Here is a 24,165-nt window from a genome sequence, read left to right as displayed (position 1 = left end):
ATGCCCGTGGGGCAGGCCCTTTGTGACCCCCACATGCAGACATAAATTCCCTGTTCCGACTCCCACCACTTATCCCAGCACACACTAGCTCCCCCTTAGGTCCCCATGATTGTCCAGTAGGTGTCGTTCCCCAGTCATTCCCAGTCAGCTGTACGGTTCCCCCATGTCTCTGCTCAGCTTCCTGAGCCACCACCACCTTCCATGGGGAATCTGTCCTCTGCAGGTCAGGCACACACGTTTCCCCTCAGTGACCCCGACCCGTGTGGCCACAACCTGTATGCTGGGGCAGGGGAGGGAGGCCTGCCCGTAGGTGAACCTGGTCTGGCTGGAGTATCGGGTGGAGTAAGATCCCAGCCACCCTGTCCATCTTCCCTCATCGGAATAGATAGCGAGCTCCTCCATGCCTTGTTCGCTGCCCGCAGCAGTCACAACCGGTGCTCCCTCTCCTGAGCACCCATAAATGTGGGAGTCTTCCACGCCAACTCGCCTCCCAGTGCCCATTCCTATTAGGGCGAGTAGGAGTATGCCCCCCTTCATTTCAAAATCCCTTCTGCAAGGAGACACAAGAGCATATAGCCAGGTCCCGAGAAGATTCTCTGGTTTGGGTAAAGCATAGTCGAGTTTTGCAACCTCGACTCAATACACTCTTAAAACAATAATATTTAAACTACCAATCGCCTTGTTTAAAGTTAAACTAAAACACCCAAACTTAACAATCCCAAAATTAAATAACAGAAGCTATGTACATCCGTCGCCCGTCTCCGAGTGGCCAGGCTAATCCCTGTTCGGGCTGCAGCACACTACTCCCTTTGGTGTGGCTGCCCTGTCTTGTCCTTTTGGTCCCTCGCAACCTATGGCTGCTGGCTGGGAACCTCTGTCCTCAGATCGATCCCTGACTTGAGAGGCTGCCCATTTAAACTGGGGAGCCGGTGACCACAGTTTCTTTGGCCGTGGCGTTCGTGGGGACCTTCTAGGGACTTTGGCTGGTGGGGGTATTCTGGCTGGTGGGTCCTTAACACGAGACACTGCCCCCTCCAGTGCGGTCTGTGAACTTTCCACTACCGCTGGCTGGGGATTTTTAACCTCAGGCTTTACCTCTCCTAAACCTGGGTTAAGGGCAGGCAACTCTACACAGCCTGATGCTGCAGGCTGAGGGACCTTGCCCTCACATCCCACCTCTCCTAAACCTGGGTTAGGGGCAGGTAACTCTCTGCAGCCTAATGCTGCAGGCTGAGGGTCTCCACCCCAAGGTCCCACCTCGTCTAAGTCCCAGATGAGTGGGGGAGTGTTCCAAACGGTGGGTGGGATGGCCCATCCCTTAAAACAAGCCACTGCACCTGCCTGTGCAGCCTGTGAGTTTGCTCCTGCTGCAGACTGAGGATTTCGATCCTCAGACCTAGCCCTAACCGGCTGTTCCCTTCTCTCAGGCTTAAACAATTTACATTGGTTAATGTGGAACCATTTGATGCGCCAAGGCATCTTTATGGCGTATACCATGGGGCTTGCATTGTCTACAATGCTGTAGGGCCCCATGTATAACGGTTCTAGACTTCCTACCTGAGCAAAATTCCTAACCATAACCTGCTCCCCTATCTACCACTCGTGGTGTGTTCGGGGTTCTAACAGCAATCGGTTACTCCGATGCTGCTTACCCATGTTCCCAGCTGTTGTGTTTGTACCACTATACACAATTACATAAAATAATAAAGTAGCAGTGACTGAGAGTAACTTCAAGTGATCTTTACTGGGTAACTGGAACTTCGGCACTGACTGTACAAATCGATACGCGTCTGTTATATACGCTCGCAACTAAGGATGTACATCCACAAAACAAAGTAGTCCCTTCAATGTTGTATACATTACACTTCCTCCCCCTTTAGTTCAATAGTATATTAATGCAAAATTTCTATAATTAACATACAGAGCCTGTCTTTACAGTAACCTTTTTGTTTTTTTAAAAGTAACAAAATTAAAAGTCCAACATAACATTTTATTTTGTCAACAGCCCTTTTACAATCAAGTCTCTGGGGAGGCCTGCTCTGCCTCTCTGGGTAACGTCTCTCCAGACTCTTTTGCTCTGGGGAATGAGACTGTACAGGTACAGTTGCATCAGATGAGCTATCAGCACAGGTAGAGCTCTCAGCTGAGGATGAGGCTGGTGCTGATGCTAATGAATCAGGAGTGTCTGTTTCCATGTCAGGTGAGTCTGGGCGAGGTATAGGAGTGTTTTCCACCTGAACGTCCAGAATTTGGTCCACATGACGTCTCAAAACGTTCTCTCCCACATCCACAGTATACATCAGTGGTCCGTCTCTTGTGGATATTGTCCCTGGTTGCCACTTTTCCATCCGGAAATCACGAGCAAGAACTGACTGTCCCACACTGAAGCTTCTTGTTGGCTTAGCAATCAAATGTTTGAACTGTTTGTTCTCTACATCACGACGTACATTCGGTTTAAGAAGGTCCTTGCGAGATCTCAGGTTCCTGTTCAGAAACATCATCGCTGGAGTCTGATTAGTGGCTGCGTGTACTGTGTTCCGATAAGCAAAGAGGAAATTGTCTATCTTGTGTTGCAGTGGGAGATTCTCACTGTACATTGCTTTGATGGCCTTCTTGAAAGTCTGTACGAATCTTTCTGCCAAGCCATTTGTAGCTGGATGGTACGGGGCAGATGTATAGTGCTTGATTCCATTTTTCCTCATGAAGCTTTGGAATTCGTCAGAGACAAATTGTCGTCCATTGTCTGTGCAGATTTGTTCTGGTAGTCCATTTCTAGCGAACATGGTCCTCAGAACTGAAATGGTCTTTTCAGATGTGGTTAATTTCATTTTAATGACCTCGGGCCATTTGGAATGTGCATCGACTGCAATCAAGAACATGGAGTCCATGAACGGTCCAGCAAAGTCGATGTGCACACGTTGCCATGTTGATGAGGGCCATTCCCATGGATGGAGAGGGGCTTGTGGTGGTGCGTTCTGGACCTTTTGACATCCTGAGCAGTGTATTGATTTCTTTGTGGGTTCAATGACGAGACATTTATGAAAGAGAATGGCCTAGAAATTGAGTGGGCTTTGCGCCCATTTTGCAGCGCTAGAGGTCGTTGCGCTGGACTTACAGCCGGTTCAGAAATTCCCTGGGGCCCTACCATCGGCGGTAGACCGGTTGCGCTGCGCCGGCACCGATGATGTCATCGGTGTGCGCAGCGTCCCGGTTGCCGTGGTGACGGGCCCCAGCGCCGAAATTGAGTTGCGGCCGCCTCGCCCGTGGCAGCCGCAACTAAGACTCTGGCAACCGAGTCTTACAGGAGTTTGCGCCAGCGCATTAAGGTCGCGCGGCGGCCGGCCGCTTTCCCGCCGGCCGCCTGCCCGCACCTCCCTCCCCGGACTCCTCCACCCCCCCCCGTGGAACAGATGCTTCTGGGCTGCGAGCCCGGCACTTCCCCGAGGTGCCGGGCTCATTTTTGTGAAGATTTTACCGGCCAGCGGGCGGGTGCAGGCAGCTCCTCCTTAACTGAAGGAGGAGGCCTGCACTTCCCGAGCCTGCCGCACCGCATCGGGCGCCGCAGCACCGGAATAGCGCCGCAATGCGGCAGGTAGCGGCCATTTTCAGGCGCAAACACCCTTCAGTAGCGCCGGCAGCCGTTTGGGCGCGGCGCTACTGAATTTTTGCCGCGCGCAGGGGGACTTAGCGCCGGCGCTAACTTTCCGGCGCTGAAGCCCTGGCGCGGCGCCAACTGAATTTCTAGGCCAATGTCTTTTAATCTAAAGCTTGTTCAACTCTTTTAACAGCATTACAGGAGACACCATCTTAGTGATCCATCTAAAACGAAAGTAAAACTAAACTGCTTGTCTTTCACATGCCCTCTGCTGGTCAGGCATAAGTAATCAATCAGGCAAATATGCTGGTAAGGCATCATAATCAAATGGGCAAATACCATCACTATTTGCTGATATCATTACAAGCAGCTCTTTGTCAGGTCCTCGATCTGTTTGTCAATTCCCGGCCACCACACGTAACCACGGGCAAGACTTTTCATCTTTACCGTACCTAAGTGGCCTTCATGCAGTTCATCTAGCACTCGGTTACGAAGTTTGGGAGGAATCACAACTCGTGAGCCACACATCAGTGTTCCCTGACACACTGATAACTGCTCCCTCCTAGCTGAGAATGCTGGAGACAATGAGTCACCATGCGCTGGCCATCCCTTCACAGTGATGTCATAAACTTTTGACAATGTAGGGTCATTGCGTGTTTCTCTTTCAATGAGGGAGTTTGTCACTGATAGCTGCTCAACTATTGTTGTGTGAAATACCTCTGCTGAGTCAACTGTTGTAGTTTCCTCTGAGGTCAGCAGTGGTAAACGTGACAAACCATCGGCGTTGCCATGTTGCTTGGTCCCCTTGTATTCAATGTCATACAGGTGAGCCCCTATGAAGAGTTACCATCGCTGTAGCTGTTGTGCCGTCATCACTGGAACGCCCTTCCTTGGGTTGAAGATTGAAACGAGAGGCTGGTGGTCAGTTAACAGTGTAAACTGTTAACCATACAAGTAGTGGTTGAATTTCTTGACTCCCCACACAAGGCTGAGGGCCTCTCGGTCAATCTGTGCATAATTGCGTTCAGCTGTAGTCAATGATCTTGACGCAAAGGCTATTGGTCTTTCTGAGCTGTCTGGGAACTTATGTGACAACACGGCACCAATGCCATGGGGTGAAGCATCACATGCCAGTCGAATAGGTAAGGATGGGTCAAAGTGAGCTAGCACCTTTTCTGAAGTAATGAGTCTTTTACTCTCTTGAAAAGCTTGTTCACAGCTGTCACTCCACTTCCATTGTGACCCTGTCTGTAGCAGTGCATTTAGTGGATGTAACACTGTGGATAGGTTGGGCAAGAACTTGTGATAGTAGTTCACCAGTCCAAGATATGATCTCAACTGAGACATATTTTCAGGTGTTGGTGCATTAATCACAGCTTCAATCTTGTCTGGAGACTTGTGTAAACCATCCTTGTCAATCACATGTCCACAGTATGAGATTTCCTTTTTGAAAAACTCACACTTGTCTCGGTTCGCTCGAAGCCCATCCTCCCGTAACCTGATGAGCACCTCTTCGAGGTTGGAAAGGTGGTCGTTGTCATTCTTGCCAGTAATGATGATGTCATCAAGATAACACTGAGTACCTGGAATCCCCTGCAGGACTTGGTCCATTGCCCTTTGCCAGATTGCAGGAGCTGATGCTATTCCGAATACCAGCCGATTGTACTGGTAAAGGCCTTTGTGCGTATTTATTGTCAGGTACTTCTTTGATGCCTCATCAATTTCCATTTGGAGATAGGCCTGGGCCAAGTCAATCTTTGTGAAGTGTTCCCCTCTTGACAGGGAAGCAAAGATGTCCTCAATGCGAGGCAATGGGTACTGTACTGTGTGGAGGACTGGGTTAATAGTCACCTTAAAGTCTCCACAGATGCGCACTTTTCTTGGCTTTCCTGATTTTGTGCTGGAGGTTTTCTTCATCACTGGAACTATAGGTATGGCCCATTCACTCCAATCCACCTTCGACAGGACCCCTAACTGCTCCAAGTTCTCCAGCTCTGCTTCTACTGAAGGGCGAATTGCATAAGGCACTGGTCTGGCCTTGTGGAACTTTAGATTTGCGTTCTCCTCAATCTTAATTCCTATTCCCTTCTTGAACAGTTCCTGAGAGTCAGAGAGTATTTGTGACAGTCTCTCAGGAGTGGCGTTGCTGTCCTCCTTTGCTGACACAAACAGTGCTTGGATGGTGTGCCAATCCAACTGTATTTTCCTGAGCCATTCGCATCCCAGCAATGGTGGTCCTCCATTTTCCACTACATAGAGGTTCAATTGCGGTATTCGTTTTTCTTTGTACGTCACTGTCACTTTTATTTTACCTTTGGGGCACACTCTTTGTCCTGTGTATGTCTTTAACAGTGCTTTAGTTGGCCTTAGCGGTATGTGTGAAAACAGTCGTTTGTAGTCATGTACAGAGATCACTGTTAAAGCTGAGCCTGTGTCCAACTCCATTTTCAGCCTAACTCCTGCCACTTCTGGAGTAACCCATATTATTCTGTGATCCTGTTTCTTTCACACTGTGTAGTTTTAGACAAGCCAGATCCTCTTCCTCTGAGTCTGTGTCACTTTTTACTTTATCGGAACTGCCTCCAGTCACGTAGTGTATTTTCTTGTATCTTTCTTTGAAAGGTTTCTTGTTTTCAGCCACTTGGTGTGCCTTTGTATCAGTTTTCTGCTTCTTTGCTTTGCAGACCCTTTCAATGTGCCCTCGTTTGCCACATTGTCTGCAATCTTTGTCTTTAAACCAACAGTCATTGTGGTCATGTGACATTTTACCACAGCGATAGCACTTCTTTTCTTGCTTCAGTGACATTTTGTTAGTGGAATATTCCAGGGATTTTTGTTGAATTTCTAAAGCACCACGTGCTGCTGCTTCCATTGAAATTGCAATACTTAGAGCCTTCTCCAAGGTGAGATCTTTTTCAGACAAGAGCTTCTTTTGTGTGCTTTCATTTTGCATGCCACACACAGATCTGTCCCTCAATGCATCTGATAAGCCCACTCCAAATTGGCAATGTTCTGATAATTTGCGCAACTTTGCCAAATATTCAGAAATGCTTTCATTTTTGCTCTGGTTCTGTTCATGGAATTTAAATCTTTTGGCTATGAGCAGTGGTTTGAGGCTTAAATGGTCTTGGAGTGCGTCCACTATTTGTTTGAATGTTTTGTTTGCTGGCTTTTCAGGGGTTAATAAACTACATAGTAGCCCGTATGTCTTTGCGCCCATAACACTCAGCAAAACAGTGGCTTTCTTTTCTACCTCCACTCCATTAGCCTCACAGTACAACTCCACTCTTTCAATGTAAGTTGCCCAGTCTTCAATGCTGCTATCAAATGCTGCAATCGTGCCAATCATCGCCATTTTTTTTTTCCAAACCAATTTTTCTTTCTTTACTAGTTAGCTAGCGTCATGCAAGTCCTGTGCACTTTTCACTTGACTTACGTATCCCCTGCCTAGCTTAGCAAGCGTGCTCCATTTTCCCTACCTTCGCGCTTCTTTCTTCCAAATTTCGGTGTCCTCTGGATGCGAATCCAGAATAGGAAGACGTAGGTTCATAATTCTCGTCGCCAATTTGTTGTATTTGTACTGCTATACACAACTACATAAAATAATAAAGTAGCAGAGACTGAGAGTAACTTCAAGTGATCTTTACTGGGTAACTGGAACTTCGGCACTGACTGTACAAATCGATACGCACCTGTTATATACGCTCGCAACTAAGGATGTACATCCACAAAACAAAGTAGTTCCTTCAATGTTGCATACATTACACCAGCTGCCTGCCCGTAGACCTGTTTAAGGTGCTCAAATAGGTTCCTGGCGAAACTGTCCCAGTTCACCTCCCTGAGCTGACCTTCTGTGAGCACACATTGCTAGTACACGGGTGGGGGTCCGCATAACTCTGCCAGTCATCAGCTCGTGTGGGGAATACCCCGTGCTTTTTGACTGGCTGGCTCGGATCCCCATCAGGACCAACGGTAGGACCTCCATCCATTTTCTAGGTGAGTCTACCGTCTCTTTCCTCAGCCTTTCTTTCAAGGTCCTGTTCATCCTCTCCACAATCCCTGAGGACTGTGGGTTGTGTGCAATGTGGCATTTTCCCCCGATGCCGAGTACCATAAGGGTATTCTGCATGACGTGCCCGGTAAAATGACTTCATTGGTCGGACTCCACATACTGTGGTAGCCCCCATCGTGAGAACACCTCCCTGACCAGGATCCTGATGGTACCCAGAGCTGTGGCTGTTCGGCAGGGGAAGGCTTCCACCCACTTTGTGAACACGTCCACCAGGACTAGGCAGTAATTATAGCCTCCCTGGGCGGTGGGTAGGGGCCTGATGTAGTCGACCTGGATTGAATGCCATGGTCCCTCTACCCTCCTGATGAGTCCCATCGGTACCTTTCTTATGTGGGGGTCAGGATTGTTAACAGCACACACCAGACAGCTGGTACAGAACTTGCGGACATCTTCCCTGAGTCCTGGCCACCATCCCGCCTGTTCCACCAGCTGCCAGGTGGTCTCAGGCCCGGGATGCCCCGCTCCTGGACCCTCATGGCCAGTTGGAGGAATTTCCTCCTGTGCTGCTGTGGTACTACCCATTGTTCTCCCCTAAACAGCATGCCTTCTTTCACAGAGAGGGCTGCTGTGCCTTAAGGGCCCTCTACCCTTTTCCCCTCAGCCACTGCACTGAGGACTGCCTTGAGGACATGGTCTTTGGTTTGGACCGTCTTAAGGTCCATGGTTAAAGCTACCCCTGCACTCCCTTGTGTCCCATTCCTACCCCTGACTGCTGCTATAGGACTGGACCCAAATGGGTCCCAGAAAGTGCCTGTACGGGCACCTTCCTTAGCTAACACGTCGGCCTGCTGGTTGCCCTTACTATGGGGTTCTGTGGAGGAATGGGCTTTCACCTTATGGATGAAAACCTCTCCTTCCTCCCCCACTGCTGCTAAGATTTTCTCCAGCAGGGGTTTCACTGTGAGGGGTCTCCCGTCAGCGGAGGTGTATCCACGGCGGGACCAGATGGCCAGGTAGTCCATACACAAATTGCATGTGAACATGCTGTCCGAGCAAATCATGTATGGGGTGGGGAAGATTTTGGGGTGTGTAACAACGTACAGTACCGCGGACAGTTCAGCCTGCTGAGCGCTCATGGTGCTGGAGAGCTTAATTGCCAGGACAACGTTTGCCGCTGGGTCACAAACTCCACACCCTGTGAGTCACTCACCAGCAGATACCCTGCTGGAGCCATCCACATAGGTTTTGCAGCCTGTGGGGTGTATCCCGGCCCGCAAACCTATGTCTACTTCCCAAACCCCTTCTATGGAGCACCGGTGGGCTGTTCCAGGATATACCAAGTTAGCTGCGAGCTTTGGCTCGCAGAGCCCTTTTACTTTCAGGTCCATCTGTGAGAGAAGCAGGGTCCAGCGAGCAATGCGGGCACTGCTCACTGTCCCATCCTTGATTCTCCCATCCAGGAGCATTTGGGTGGGCGTGTGATGGGTGAGGAGGGTGATGGGAGAGGTGCCTGTGAAGATCAGCAAACTTTTCACAGCCCAATGTGTGGCCAAGAGGTGCCTCTCACAATTGGAGTAGCTCTTCTCCACATCTGTGAGTATCCTGGAGGAGTAGACCACCGGTCTCAGCCTGCCATGCCGCTCTTGGAGCAGGACAGCACTCAGGCTGTCCCCGCTGGCTGCTACCTCCAGAAAGAACACTTTCCCCCCATCTATGGCCCCTAGAGCTGGTGCGGTCTGCAGATCTTTCTTGAGCCTGACAAATGCTGCCTGGCAACCCTCATCCCAAACCCACTCCACTCCCTTATGTAGGAGTCGGAGCAGGGGGGTTGCTGTGGCTGCATAGTCCTCAATAAAGTCTCTGCAGTACCTGGTTAGCCCTAGAAAAGAACTCACTCCCGTAACAGTGTTGGGGACTGTAAGATTTGAAATTTTCAGCAATAATCACGCAAGAAAACAGGATAAAATAAGACAGTTTATTGACCAAAGTAAGCTTGCACAGAAAAACCTTTGATAAAAGGGCATACAAAATGGCTGCCGGGCCTCGTGATCAGTCTTCTGGACCATTTGATTTCTGTTACTGCAAGCCAGACAGGCTTGTGGATTGAAGACAGTAAGCCCGCGAAAGCCAGTATCGGGAAACCGAAACTCAGGGAAACAGCATACATATTCAATGGATTCTAAGTACAGGATGGGGCCCATCAAGATATGGGCGGACAATGCATGAACACTTATACCCATTTAATGTACAAAGGAGAAACCATTTAACAGCCATCAAGGGAAATCTCCAGACCGATCAATATGCGAACCGAGTCACGGTGACAATGTAAAAGACATTAAAAGACATTATCGGCCAGGAAGGCCAGTTAAGTTATCACCGACTCCCGTTACAAGACAAAGCGCCCCTGCAGAGATTTCTGCCCGCCAAAATTAATACAAAGACAGGACTATGATTTGGCGGGAGATAAGACTGTCCCAAAAGGGTATAAATATGAATTTTGAAAAGTCCATCGGTGCGCCTCTTCTACCTCGATAGCTTCGGAATCGATCAAGATGCTTCTTCTTTTTAAAGACGCTTCGGACGGACAATTTCGGTGAAAAGACAACGTGGTCGGTGTTCAGCCAGACAAGGCTCGGTGACGACGGGAAGACGACGAGGGTGGCCCGCGTACTGTTGTCGGGAGATCATTGACGACCCAGGCCAAAGGAGAAGACACCCTCTGGAAAGCCACCGAGCCAGGCGGGAGCGAGAAAGGTCCTCGACATACCATTCGGCCAGAGACCTTCAGATTCTCCCATTTGCATCCAGTTCTTCAACAGCTTTTAGCTGATCCAACCATGACGAGCGCTCATCGAGGCTGTATCTACTGCCCCATCGCCTGAGAGAAAAACAAGCTGCGCCAGAAGTTTCCAGATCCACGTGACGACGGAAAGCTGAGCCAAAAGGCTGCGAACCCCTTTTTCGCGATTTTGAGAGTGGTGAGCATGATCCCGAGTTCCTCAGGTCGAAACTTAGTTTAGGTATAGGGGGGGGAGTTAAGGGTAATCGTAATGTGTTTTCCCTTTTACGATGTGCCGTGTGTTCCCCATTTCCATAGAGTCAAGTTCATAAATTTGTGCATGATTGTAGTTACTTTAATCTGTGCCTATGACATGTATTTTGTAATGCTTCAAACTGTTTAAAAATAAAAGCATCCATTTCGTGCTATTCAACCTGGTCTATTGAGTCCTTTCTCTGTACTACAGTTCTCTGCATCTAAGTCCAAGGTCTAGAACCGTAGGGGAGAGTTGGTCGAACCACTCAAGGGTAATTATTGCACAAAGCCTGGCAGGAGACCAGAACGAGCAAGAGAAACCCCCTGCAGAAATGGCGACCATGGCAGGACCTTGGCAGCAGGAAAGTAGTGTGTTAGATCAAGGTCTGAATAAACGAAATATGATGGAGGAAAGAATAGCGGATTATGTTTTTGGAAAAGTCAACCTCACAAAACAATGGATATCTGACCTATTAAGGGATAGGCGCCTGCTAGACGCAGCCATCAAGTGGACAGAGGGTAAAGAGCATAAGAAATCTGTAGAAAAGGCGGTCTGGCTGATGTGCTACAAGAAGCAAGTCCAGCTTTTGGACCAAATCGTTGCAGCACAAACAGCCCAGATAAAAGGGTTGCTTACAGACGTAGAGGAAAAGGTTGCGGGAGGTCAAAAACTGATTGAATCGCTTAACGCGCTGAATCAGGAACGCCACTCCACAACTCGCTGCCACGAAACCCGGGTAGAGTATTTAAAATGTCAGGTCATTGAGGCCAAGGCCAGTGAAGGTAGGATGAGAGATAGGTGTTTCTGTCTAGCTAAGCAAATAGAGACCCAAGAGTAAAAACTTCTGGGAGCCAGGGCAGCATATAAGATGGCCATGGAGGATAGATCTGAGAGCACTGACCACAGCGCTTGCCGTCGGGAGCAAGAGGACCTGAGAACGGCCCTAGCCAAGGCAAACGGGTTGGTGTGTCTCATAAACCCACCAGCGAGCCAGCTATTGCTAGCCAGGGAATCCAAAAGACCAATTCCACAAGAGATAGTTCAGGAACCAACCCTCGAACCCTCTGCACCTCCTGCTTATGATGAGTCTTGGACTCCGGGGAAGGAAACGGAGACAGTAGATGAAGAGATTCTTGAGGTAGAGCAACACCAGATAGTAGAGTCGGGGCCGGCGCCGATGTGTCCAATTCGACACCGGAGGCTCGGTCCGAATGAAGACAATGGCGAGGACGGACCCCTTGTGAATCAGATCATAATGCCCCACAGCGCACAACAGCTGAGGCAATGATAAGTCACATCCCAAAACTCTCCGAGTCAGGAGATCCGTCCGTCCATTTTAGGGACGTGGAGCAGACCGCAGCAGTTAATGACTGCGACGGGGTTGAACAGTCCAAAATGCTGCTGTTCTCCCTGGACAGCTCGCTCCTCCAGTGTCCCCCTGACGAGAGCAAGAGAGGGCACAGGGAATATGAGTTGTTACGGGACGAGATCCTGGAAATTATAGGAGAGGGTGACGGAACTCCGTTCCTCCGTTTAGAAAAGACAGTGCAGCTAGAGGGAGAACCCCCACGGGTTTTCGCCGGAAGGTTGTGGCCCGTGTATCGGCGCAGCTGCCTGGGAGGACCGGAACGGAACGCGCTAAACGATGAACAAAGGGCTCATTGGCTCCGGTGCCTGGTAGCAGGTTGCTTGCCAATAGTGAGGGAGCAGGCCAAAGCATGGTTTGACCCCACTAACGCCCGCTCCACGGAGGAACTAGTACTTGATCAGCTCACGATCAGTTACAGGAACAACAAGGGTAGGAAAACGCCTGTTTTAAAAGGAAAGATACATGAGGCAAGGTCCGCAGCTTCTGCTAAAAAGGAATGGCATCAGGAGGGGAATCGCCCTCCCCAAGCCAAGAGCAGTTGTTACGGGTGTGGGAAGGAAGGTCACTGGCGCCAGGACTGTAAAAATTCCTGTAAGGATTTAAAGGGAAAAGCTCCCTCAGCCCCAGCCCAAACGCCCATCCGGAAGAAAGGAGCCGATGTGTCGATCCATCCCGCTGCGATCGAGTCAGTTTTAGAGGCAATGCGGTCTCTAATGACCTCGCAGGGGAAGGTGGCAGTCGCCAACGGCTCTGTTGCTCCCCCAGCCCCAACCGATGTGCCCAATTGACTAGAGCCAGCGCAGCCTGTCGACCTGTGTCCCCTCGAAAGACATGCACAGGAAGAGACCTCCTATAAAATGGAGTAATACCTGCGGTGCCAGGTTGCGGAGGCTAAGTTAGTTGAGCAGGTTTTAAGGGAGGAGAACGCCAGGTTAACAGCGAGGGCTGGCAGTTTAGAGGGTCAGCTAAGGGTTTTTAAAATGGTTCATGACCAGTGTAAACTGTTTAAGCCAGGTGCAAAAGAACTAGCTGGGAAAGCCAGGTCTGAGGGTAAAAGCAATAAGCCTGAGGCAAGTAAAGAGTCACAGACCACACAAGCTGGCGTTGCAGCCTGCTTGAGGGGAGGAGCCATTCCGCCCACCTGGGAGGCTTCTCCGATGTCCTGGGACTCGGACGAGGAGAGACCCGAACAGCAAGGTCCCGCCCTCGACACGATTCTGGAGGAGGAGGAGTCGGAGGACGGAGGTTCCGCCCTCGACTCGAGCGTGGGGGAGGTAGAAATTGGGGGCAGAGATCCTCCACCTGTAAGGACAGGTGGGGAGGAGCCGTCTGCCACAGACCCAATTCCCGAAGGGGCGGAGCCTGAGGGGAGGGAGCCGAAGCCCACAGTCGTGGAAGAGCCACGGGCTGTGAGAGCCAAAGTCCCACCCAAAGGTCCACTCGCCAAGGGAGCCTGCCCAAATCCCAAAGGGGCGGAGCCTGAGGGAAGGGAGCCGAAGCCTACTGTCGTGGAAGAGCCACAGGCTGCGAGAGCTGAGGTCCCACCCGAAGGCCCACTCACTAAGAGAGCCACGCCCAAAGTACCTTCTCACAGGTCGGCCCGAACGCCTCAGCCTGTAAAGTCTTGGCCCGAGTCACCCACTCGCAGTAGACACCGACTTCAGAAATCATTAAGAAAGCACAGTCCCCGTTTAACAGCAAAAGGCTGCGGGGAACCAGAGATACAGGTCACTGCAGCCCCGCCACAGGGAGCGGTGAGCTGCAGTCCGATCAGGGATTAGGCAAGCCGCCCGGGGACGGGCGGCGCTGTACATAAGTTAAGTTAGGTAATTATGATGATAGTTTAAGGAATATAAAGTTTACGGTGTTAAGAAATGTTAAGAGTACAATTTTGAAGTCTGCCCGGCATGTGTGCTTGTTTGGGAGCGGGGTCCAGAAACCCGCGCGTCCATTTAATTAGGCCAGCACCTATTGGGAGCCGGGCTACTTCATTTTATTGGTTACAGAAACCTGGGATATGATGAAAAAGATTCTCATCGTGTTCGTGGCGATCGGGTGCGGGTGGGCCTACCGAGGCCGCACCAAGGACGTCATCATCTTCGGGTGTTCCGGGGACACGGCCCCCATCGCAACGGATGGGACAGGGGAGCGAGAGGTTGAGGAAACCGCCACCTACTTCCACCAGGGGAGATGGCCAGGTTGGCTGGGGACGAATTCTACGGAATACTCCAGCAATTTCGGTTTTGCCTACCAAGAGACTTCGTTAACGTGCCCTCGGGTGAGGATCCTTGCACCCAGAGTCAGCGTTACCGTGGGAAAGAGGATCTGTCTGGTGTGTAATGGGAACGTACCACTAAGGCGATGGTGGTGGCTGCGAAAGCTGGGAAAGGACATGAGGAACTCTACGGTCACGTGGGAGCGACTGGGTAATAATACCCATCGGACTATTACGGGGACTCACGGACAATTACGTGTGTGTTGGGACAAATGGTGGGAACCAGATGAAGGAATATATGCCTGTATGTGGGGTTCAAAACACGTTTGCCCCAAGGGCGTATCCATCTTCTTCCAGAGGCAGTGGCAGGATGAAGGAAAGGGGATGAGATGGGATGTCAGCACTCGAGCATGCGGAGCCCCATACTCCCCTATTCCAGTAAACGCCACTGAACTCATCACTTGCCCACGCAAGCCCCTGCCCACGCTTCCGGTAGCACTAGCCCAGAAAGAAGGGTGCCCAACCACCACCAAGGGACCCGGGAACGGTTTAGTATTGGTACCCACCGGTCAGGTGCTGTACCAAGGGGTACACTACGCGGTGGCCTCAGTGATTTTAAACCTCACTGAGGTACGATTGCCGGAGTGGTGCCCCAAAGAAACGGAACAATTATACCAGGTCCTGTTAACCCGAATGTTTAGACAGTTTTACGAGTTTGACTTTGCCGACATTGACAAAGACAAATTATACACCACACCACCAGAAGTTTTGGATCGAGTCGGGAGGCAAAGAAGGGGTACAGTAAATGACATATTCACTGCTTTTAATACCGGGGCATCTGTCGTCAACGCTCTAGATAACGTGGAGCTGCAGACACAGATCAACGGTTTAAAAGCCCAGTTAAGGAACATACTGACAGACGAAAATAAGGCAGTGGGTTCTGAGTTACATGAGGACCAGGCCATGACACTACACTTTAAGGAAATAATAGCTGAGCTGGAGAAACACGCGAGAACGGTAAATGCGCTCATTAAGGAGGATCGGAATGCATCCGATCAAGCTGCGCAAAACGAGGCCTGTGTGCTATACGGGGCGTGGTTACTGGGCGAGGGCCGCAGTAATCTTGAGGATTTAAAACAGGGTTTGGTCCCGTCCTGGATCAGCAACAAGCACTTGCAAGCGCTCCACCCTTTTGAGAATGCATTAAGCCCGTGCCAGCTCAGACTAGCTGCAGAAGCGTACCCAGTCCCAGTGGACTGCGGACGTTCGAATCATACTATCATGGGAATAGTGGTAAGAATGCCGGTGTTGGGTCCCGCAGCAAAGCCCGCCCCGGTATACAGGGTGGAGAACATTGGAGTAATTCAGGGGGGCGCACACATTCGTTACGCAGTGGTCCCGCCTTGCGTCATCAGATGGGTGCGTACGATGACAGGCACCGACCTCTCGGGGTGTCGGAGCCGGGGAGCACACATCATCCTTTGTCCCCAGCACTTGAATGCCTTTTTGAAACCACAGTGCGGGTTCAGAACCGCTAGCGCGAAGCCGATAAATTGCACCATGGAGGCAATGGCAGAGGACCATGTGCCCCCGCAGGTAGCATATATCGGGGGTGGGACATACTGCGTCACCACTGCAGCGCCTCACTACCGCTACGGACAACACGAGTGGTGTTCGATCAGTGATAGCAGTTTCTGTTTCAAACCCAGGGCTGAGGTTCAAGTGGCACAACAACGAATTGTCCCCATTCCTGCACCCTCCACCGTTCACCTCACTGTCAAAGAGAATTTCACGGACTTGCAACGATTCGTAGCGCATTTTGGTTATGTCATTCCCCCTCTTCCCGAACACCTCACCAAGATTTTAAAAGCCGTTATAGTTTCACAGAAACATTTTTACACACTGGAGCAGAAGACTCTTGAGATAGGAAAAGACATATTGGACATAGTCATCCCACCATGGTGGGACTTGTTCACTAACATAGAGGTCCTGGCCTGGATTAGAATAGAATCCCACATCCTAGTAGTGTGTCAGGTTTTAATTGTGATATTTTTGCTATTCGTGAATTGCAAAAGAGGCAAACGCCTCCAGAGGCACGAGAACACAGGAGAATGGAGAGAACGCTATGTGCGAATGGGGGAAGAAGACACCCCACTTTAAGTTGCTAGTATTGAAGGTTAAGCGTCCCTCCATTTTTAGATTTTGGCCATTTGCGTGTTTTGTTTTAAGGATATGAATATTGTTATGTTATTAGTCATTCTTAAGTTTTTGGATTAATAAAAGGTGCATGCAGGTGGTGCAAGAGGGTATCAACCCCTGCACATCTGACAGATGAATGTGTTATAGTTTAAGAAGTGCTGCCTATGATTATCCAAATGTGCACAAAGTAATTTTCGTTTTTTTCGGAAATGGGAACTGCATGTGTCGTGAGGGTCATAGATAGTTAAGTGCCAGGAATGTTTGGATGTGGGGAATCAGGGAAAATTTGCTCACCAAGGATCATTGATACCTCTAGCAAGCTATCAGTATCACAGGAGGGCCTGTAAGATTCGAAATTTTCAGCAATAATCACGCAAGAAAACAGGATAAAATAAGGCAGTTTATTGACCAAAGTAAGCTTGCACAGAAAAACCTTTGATAAAAGGGCATACAAAATGGCCGCTGGGCCTCGTGATCAGTCTTCTGGACCATTTGATTTCTGTTACTGCAAGCCAGACAGGCTTGTGGATTGAAGACAGTAAGCCCGCGAAAGCCAGTATCGGGAAACCGAAACTCAGGGAAACAGCATACATATTCAATGGATTCTAAGTACAGGATGGGGCCCATCAAGATATGGGCGGACAATGCATGAACACTTATACCCATTTAATGTACAAAGGAGAAACCGTTTAACAGCCATCAAGGGAAATCTCCAGACCGATCAATATGCGAACCGAGTCACGGTGACAATGTAAAAGACATTAAAAGACATTATCGGCCAGGAAGGCCAGTTAAGTTATCACCGGCTCCCGTTACAAGACAAAGCGCCCCTGCAGAGATTTCTGCCCGCCAAAATTAATACAAAGACAGGACTATGATTTGGCGGGAGATAAGACTGTCCCAAAAGGGTATAAATATGGATTTTGAAAAGTCCATCGGCGCGCCTCTTCTACCTCGGTAGCTTCGGAATCGATCAAGACGCGTCTTCTTTTTAAAGACGCTTCGGACGGACAATTTCGGTGAAAAGACAACGTGGTCGGTGTTCAGCCAGACAAGGCTCGGTGACGACGGGAAGACGACGAGGGTGGCCCGGGTACTGTTGTCGGGAGATCATCGACGACCCAGGCCGAAGGAGAAGACACCCTCTGGAAAGCCACCGAGCCAGGCGGGAACGAGAAAGGTCCTCGACATACCATTCGGCCAGAGACCTTCAGATTCTCCCATTTGCATCCAGTTCTTCAACAGCTTTTAGCTGATCCAACCATGACGAGCGCTCATCGAGGCTGTATCTACTGCCCCATCGCCTGAGAGAAAAACAAGCTGTGCCAGAAGTTTCCAGATCCACGTGACGACGGAAAGCTGTGCCAAAAGGCTGCGAAACCCTTTTTCGCGATTTTGAGAGTGGTGAGCATGATCCCGAGTTCCTCAGGTCGAAACTTAGTTTAGGTATAGGGGAGGGAGTTAAGGATAATCATAATGTGTTTTCCCTTTTACGATGTGCCGTGTGTTCCCCATTTCCATAGAGCCAAGTTCATAAATTTGTGCATGATTGTAGTTACTTTAATCTGTGCCTATGACATGTATTTTGTAATGCTTCAAACTGTTTAAAAATTAAAGCATCCATTTTGTGCTATTCAACCTGGTCTATTGAGTCCTTTCTCTGCACTACAGTTCTCTGCATCTAAGTCCAAGGTCTAGAACCGTAGGGGAGAGTGGGTCGAACCACTCAAGGGTAATTATTGCACAAAGCCTGGCAGGAGACCAGAACGAGCAAGAGAAACCCCCTACAGGACTGGTATCTGCTGTACTGCTTCACTTCTAGCTTTATCTATGGCCCTTTCCCCAGCGCGTACTGTCAGGCCCAGGAATTTCACCTCCTGCTGGCCGATCTGCACTTTCTTTGGGTTCACTTTAAAACCTTCCTGCCTGAGCAGTTCCAGCAGTTCGGCCAGTAGTGGGCCATGCTCCTCTCTCAAATCCACGAATAGGAGCAAGTCATCCACATACTGTACCAGCTGCCTGGGCTGGCTGAAGCCCTTTCGACTGTTTGTCATTCATTGGTGGAAAATGCTAGGGCTATTGTGGAAGCCCTGAGGCAAACAATTCCAGGTGTACTGTTGCCCTTTAAAAGTAAAGGCAAACTTGTACTGATCCTCTCTCCTTAAAGGGATGGACCAAAACCCGTTGGAAATATCCAGCACCATGAAAGTGATCGCGGATGCTGGGATACTTCCTATCAGGTCGGCAACTGCTGCTACCGTGGGTGCACAGGCTGGGATGTTACTATTGAGCACCCGATAGTCCACTGTGGCCCTCCAGGAGTTGTCCGGTTTTCTAACCGGCCACAGTGGAGAGTTTACGTGGGTGGCTATTGGTCTCAGGACCCCCTGTTGCACTAAGGAGGGCATGGCTGCTTCCATGTCTGGCTCTGCTTCCCTGGGGAAGTTATACTGCTTTTGTGGTCAGGCCACAGGGTCCACATCTACACTGACCTCGAACCCGTTGACCCTCCCACAGTCGTGCTTGTGTGTGGCAAATGTGGCTAGGTGGGCTCGCACAAATGCCTGGAACTCCCTTGCGGTATTACTGACCATGAGTTCGAGGTTATAACCCTCTTTAGGCTTCATGGTGCACAGGGTCCCCTTCCCCTGTTTCCCTGGGATGACTACTACTCCGCCTTCCTTTCCTGTACTTGCCCCCCATAGGCAGTGATTCCTTAAATCTACTAGGATCCCGTGGCCTACAATAAAGTCAGCTCCCAGGATCCCTTTCCCACCCTCCACTTCACACTTCATTAGGATACAGGTCCACTTAGAGCGGAGTGTTCCTAAACGAATGGACAGCAGGGTGGAAAGTGAGCCAGCCTGTTCTTTACCTGTGAATCCCGACAGTCTGTATGGGACCCCATTAGATAGAGGTGAGGTGGTGGGGTTTGCTGAATGGATCACGGTGCATGATGCTCCCGTGTCCAACAGATAGGTCCCCTTTACCTTTTCTAACTCCATCTCAATGAGGGGTCTCTTCCATAAGTCGTACTGAAGGGAACACAGGTAAACAGGCTGCGCTGGCTCTAGTCAGGGCTGTGGGTTGGATGGGGCGGATGGGGTCAGAGCACTAGTAGTTGCTGCTACCTTTCCTGGGCCAGTCACTAGGGTCCTCATTGCGTCCAAAAATGACTTGACCGTGGCGGGAGGGATTCCTGTCTCTGTCTTTTGGGCTGGGGCTGAGGAATTATTTTCCCTTGTTATCCTTCCAAGGATTTCTACACTCCTTCGTCCTGCCTCCTTGTCCATCCTTCCCACACACCTAACAGTTAAGCTTTGTGCTGGAAGGGTTATTCTCTTCCTGATGCCACTCCTTCCTACCCTGACCGGGTTTCATTTCATGCACCTTCCCTTTAGATGGGTGTGCATCGGTTCCCTTGCCATTCCGGTAAGCCAGGGTCAATTGTCTGATCAATGTCAGTTTGGTAGTCAGGGGATGCTTTGGGTCAAACCACATTTCTGCCTTGGCCCTGACCTGTGGCAAGCTGTTTGCCACCAGGCAACGGAACCAGTGGACCAGTTGATCCTGGTCCAGGTTAGCCCGGTTAGGTGCCCCAGTACAGACACTCCTATAAACCGGCCACAACCTGTCTGCGAAAGCCTGCGGGGTTTCCCCTGTGAGCTGCACTGTTTTATCCACCCGGGAGAAAGGACTTCCCTCATTCATCCCCATGGCCTCAAGAACTTCCTCCCTGAGCTCCTCATACTCGCACTGTCCCCTCTTACACTGGTCAGAGAGGGACTGGAGGAGCTTACTCTCCAGGGAGAATAGCAGCATTTTGGCCTGTTCAGCATCATCGCACTCGTTGATGCTTGCTGCCTGTTCCACTTCCCTGAAGTGGACCGAGGGGTCCCCATTTGCTGTGAGTTTTGTTATATGGCTTACCATGGCCCTAAGCTGTTGGGTGCCATGGGGAACTACGAACTGGTTTTGGAGGGGTCCCTCATCCCTGCTATCAGCGGGTGGGCCAAACCTTTGCTGCCGGGCCGGGCACATCAGCCCCGGTCCCAGCCTCTCTTGCGAGGGTTTTTCCACCTCAGCTTCTACCCCTAACTCCACCCCGCCTTGCTGCCAGACTTCGCTGAAACCTGGCGCTACGGGTGGTGGTCATGGATCCTCCTGCTCCTCAACTGGGTCGTCCCTTGGCACTACCAGTGGTGTCTGAACTGTTCTCCCCAGGTTCCCTGTAACGTCGACCAGGGCTGCACTCGGGCTTATGAGGTACACCATGCCCTTTGCCTTCCTTAGAGCAAGGTTCAGATTCTCTATCTGTTTCTGGCAGGGGCCATGATCTGCATCCTCAAACCCCTGTGCACTTGCTATCTTATAGGCTGCCTGTATGTCTCTTACTTTCTCCTCCTGCTCTCTTACTTGTCTTGCTAGGCGGGCATTCAATTCCCGCAACCTCAGCTCATTGTTCTTGGCCTTGGTGACCTAACACTGTAAATACTCCTGCCTGGTCTTATGCTCCCCCAGTAACTGCACCCTTTCCTGGTTCAGAGCCTGCAATCCTGACAGTAACTTTTCCCCTGCTAGAGCCCTTGCTTGGGCTTCCAGGACTGACTCCCGTATCTCGGCTGCCTGTGCTTTGATGAGCCTGTCCAAAAGCTGGATCTGTTTCTTGAAGCACATCAGCCAGACTGCTTTTTCTATGGATTTCTTATGATCCTTCCCTTCTGTCCATTTAGCTGAAGCATCTACCGAATGCTCAGCCTTTAACAGACTAGTGATCCACTTCTTGGTGATATTCACCTTACTGAAAACATAATTTGAAATCCTCTCTTCCGTTAAAGTTTGCTCTTCCGCATCAGTGTCTACTGTATCGCACCCCTGTTGTCAGAGTCCTGCCGCGGTTGCCATTCTGTAGGGGTTGGTGTTTTGAGTCAACTTTGCCTCTGACTGTTTTGAGTGGTTCGAATCGCTCCCCCACACCCTTTGGTTCTAGACTCTGGACTTAGGTACAGGCTGCGATACAAAATTGGAGTATAAAACTGGTTTGGTGCAAGAAAACTATGTTTTATTAGAGTCACAATAAAATTATAACATTGAAGAATTACACTTAGATTACTGGAGTATTTACAGACATTCAAGAATACACCTAATTAGGAATGGGGAACACACGACACAATGAGGGAAAAATCACGTTAATAATCCCCCTACCCTTGTCCCACCCCCAATGTCTAACTAAATTGTGCTCACCAACAGGGGTTTCTTGACAGTTCGAATCCTGTCAGGTAAGCCGATTGTGTTTTTGGGGTTTGCTCTTTGTGTCCTTTGGGGCCTGCCATCTCCACGTGGTACTAGTCTTAGAATCTGCGAAGGTTCTTCAGTTTGGTGGAGTCCGCTGTTGCGGTTTGGGCGCGGTTGTGGATTTGTCTGGTGAGTACCTCCTTTTCTCAGTTAGAAATAGGGAGAATAAAGTCTTTGTTGGGTACTTTAGCTTGTAGAGTGGAAAGCTTTGGGTTTTGTTCTTCCAGTGGTGGTCTGGTCGTCGGGCTTTTGTTGCGGTTGGTGTTCAGTTGGCGGTCTTCAGTGTCGGCTCGGTCACGGTGGCCTAGATCATTACCTGTGTAGTGGTAATGATCTGAAGGTATGGTTTACCCGGCCCCTTTTGTTACCGCGGTGCTCGTGGTCAGTCCTCATGTAGGGCTGCGGTTGCGGCCTTGTTGTCTTCGGTCGAGCCTGCCCCACCATGCCCCCTCACTGAGATGTTGCGTGAGCCTTCCTGTTGGCTTCACCTGGCCCCCTCTGGTGTGGTGTCGATAGCTAGCGTGCCTCCCGAATGCTTCTCAATGATGATTCACGCATGCCTTTGGTTACGGGTGAGCATACAGTTATACTGTTTTTAAGCTTGTTATCTGCGCGCCAAATCAGGGTTAGTTCTTTGTCCGATTTTTGGCGGGCTCATTAAGGTGATTATAGCCAGTCACCTTAACTGGTTTTTGGATGGTTGTCTCATTGCTAAATGGCTTTTAATGTCTTGGGTGTTTGTCATGTATAATGTTAATCGGTGTCTTCCTGGCTTGGTAGCTAGTTCGAACTGTAGGCGATTATTTATGCAGAGTTTTGATGGGCTTTAAGTTTGTGCAAGATTAAGTCTTTTCCTGGGTTGATTTGTTTAAAGGGAAGAATGCGTGTTCTGTCTCCTCCAGTTGTCTGGTTCCAAAATAACAAATCAAAGCTGTCTCCCACAGGCCCAGGCATGTCAAGTTTTAAGCTTTTGAACTTGACATCGTGTCTGCAGGGTCCTACTTTAACGTTGCAGTTTTTGCCATAAAGTCCAAAAGCCATTCCCTTCAGTGTTCTCTTATCGATAACTTGTCCTTCAGGGTCCCTTATTAATAATTTGGGAAATGTGGGAATTTTGAGAAACCTACAGAACCAGTGTCCTGGCAAATCGAATAACTAGGGCAGTAGACAGGGTTTTAATTTAATGAAGAGTGTGGGAGGATTCAGGAAAGAGTAAATTTAAAAGCAGAAAGAGAAATTTCAAGGCTCTAGAGCAGGGCAGAGTTTTGGGTAAAAATAAGCAGAATGGGTCAAGAAGGGACAGAAAGTATCAAGGGTAATAGGGCATCAGTGACTATGGTGACATCAGGAAAAAATAGAAAAAAGTCAAAGCTAAAGGCACTATATCTGAATGCATGAAGCATTCGCAACAAAATAGAAGAATTAATAGCGCAGATAGAAATTAATAGGTTTGATCTAATAGCCATTATGGAGACATGGTTGCAAAGTGACTAAGATTGGGAACTAAATATTCCAGGATACTTAACTTTTAAAAGAGATAGGTAAAATGGAAAAGGAGGGGTAGCTCTGATAATAAAGGATAGGATAAAGTCAGTAGAGAGAAAGGATCTTAGCTCCGACAATCAAGAAGTAGAATCAGTTTGGGTGGAGCTAAGAAACAGGAGGGGGCAGAAAACATTGGTGGGAGTTATTTAGTGGCCCCCAAACAGTAGTTGTAATGTGAGGCAAAGTATAAATCAGGAAATTAGAGGCACATGTAGCAAGGGTAATACAGTAATCATGGGGGACTTTAAACTACATATAGACTGGGCAAACCAAATTTGCCGTAATAGCGTGGAGGACGAATTTGTGGAATGTATACAAGATAGTTTTCTAGATCAGTATGTTGAGGAACCAACTGGGGAACAAGCTATTTTAGATCTAGTATTGTGCAATGAGAAAGGGTTAATAACCTTGTAGTAAAGGGGTCTTTAGGGAAGAATGACCATAATATGATAGAATTTTAAATTAAGTTTGAAAGTGATTTAGTTAAAGCTGAAACTAGGGCCGTAAATCTAATCAAAGCAAACTACGTAGGTATGAGGGGTGAGTTGGCTAAAGTATGTTGGGAAACTACATTAAAAGGTATGGCAGTAGCCAAACAATGGCAAGCATTAAAAAAATTAATACATAGTTTACAACAAATATATATTCCTTCAAATATATATTCCTTTAAGGCACAAAAATCCCATAGGAAAAGTGGGCCAACTGTGGCTAACAAGAGAAGTTAAAGATAGTATTAGATCAAAGGAAGAGGCTTATAACATTGCCAAAAAGAGCAGTAAGCCTGAAGATTTTAGAATTCAGCAAAGGAGGACCAAGAAATTGATAAAGAAAAGGAAAATAGAATATGAGAGTAAACTAGCGAGAGACATAAAAACAGACTGTAAAAGCTTTTATAGGAAT

Source organism: Somniosus microcephalus, chromosome 10, assembly GCF_052327205.1.
Source record: "Somniosus microcephalus isolate GS21.2 chromosome 10, FLI_Smic_1.0, whole genome shotgun sequence".
NCBI classification, from domain to species: Eukaryota; Metazoa; Chordata; class Chondrichthyes; order Squaliformes; family Somniosidae; genus Somniosus; species Somniosus microcephalus.
The sequence above is the reverse complement of the archived record's forward strand: the minus strand, read 5'-3'. Positions refer to the sequence as shown.